A 1211-nucleotide genomic window follows, 5' to 3' on the forward strand; every position below is an offset into this window, starting at 1 on the left:
TTGTCTTTTGCAAATGTCGAAATCTTGTCATTTGGAGCGTGTGTGACGTCACAGAATGCCGCGCATTTGCATCAGTACAGAGGAAGGTTGTAGGCAATTTTGAGCTAAATTTCAAACTTACGTCTCGCAGTGGTAGACAATTATGGGGTTTCGAAAAAGTGATAGTTCTTTTGCTCAGTGTACTTTTCGTCTATTACTCTTATATAACTTATGTCTTTATTTTGAGCCGTGCTGTTTCTGAAGCCAACGGCCTTGCCGCAGTGGTAACACCGGTTCCCGTCAGATCACCGAACTTAAGCGCTTTTGGGCTGGGCTAGCACTATAATGGGTGACCATCCGGTCTGCCGAGCGCTGTTGGCAAGCGGGCTCCACTCAACTCTCCTGAGGCAAACTGCGGAGCTACTTAACTGCGGCTTCGGTCTCGTAAACTGACACAACTGGGAGAGCGGTGTGCTGACCACGTGCCCCTCCATATCCGCATCCAGTGACGCCTGTGGGCTGAGGTTGACACGGCGGGCGGTCGGTGCTGTTGGGCGTTCATAGCTTGTTCGGGTGGTGTTTAGTTTGTAGTGCTGTTTCTGAAAAAAATTATCTGTACTTCGCTTAGCCTACTGCTGTGAAATAATAACAATTGCGTGTGCTTCAACGACCTGGTCTTTCAACTGAAGCCGGCCGGAGTGGCCGAGCGGTTCTAGGCGCTACAGTCTGGAACCGCGTGACCGCTACGGTCGCAGGTTCGAAGCCTGCCTCGGGCATGGATGTGTGTGTGATGTCCTTAGGTTAGTTAGGTTTAACTAGTTCTGAGTTCTAGGGGACTGATGACCTTAGAAGTTGAGTCCCATAGTGCTCAGAGCCATTTGAACCATTTTTTTCAATTGAACGCCACTGCATTGCGGCGATTTGCATTTCCCTATCCTACTCCAGTTATCCCATTGCGGAAAGGAGAGCCACAGTTTAGCGTGGAATCCGAAACATTTGTCGTTCCTGACCAATGACCACATCATCTAGAGGTGAAAGATACATTTCGTAGTCCAACGGGAATTCGACCCCGCTACCTTTCGCTTTCCAGGCGCGTTCTTCGCCAGTAACTACCACGCTCGACGCTGCTGTGAAAAGGCGTCTGTGTTCCGCGTTAATACCGAGAATGTAACTGCGTAATTCTCCCATGAAGATAGTGGCGTGGAACAGTGAAACGTGTAGTGTTGTAATGA

At 49.4% G+C, this 1211-nt stretch overlaps 1 pseudogene; it reads left to right on the forward strand.

The window, feature by feature from the left end:
• The first annotated feature begins 242 nt into the window (after positions 1 to 242).
• On the forward strand, positions 243 to 360 carry LOC126422115 (5S ribosomal RNA; annotated as a pseudogene).
• The last annotated feature ends 851 nt before the right edge of the window (positions 361 to 1211 follow it).

Source organism: Schistocerca serialis, chromosome 1, assembly GCF_023864345.2.
Source record: "Schistocerca serialis cubense isolate TAMUIC-IGC-003099 chromosome 1, iqSchSeri2.2, whole genome shotgun sequence".
Lineage (NCBI taxonomy): Eukaryota > Metazoa > Arthropoda > Insecta > Orthoptera > Acrididae > Schistocerca > Schistocerca serialis.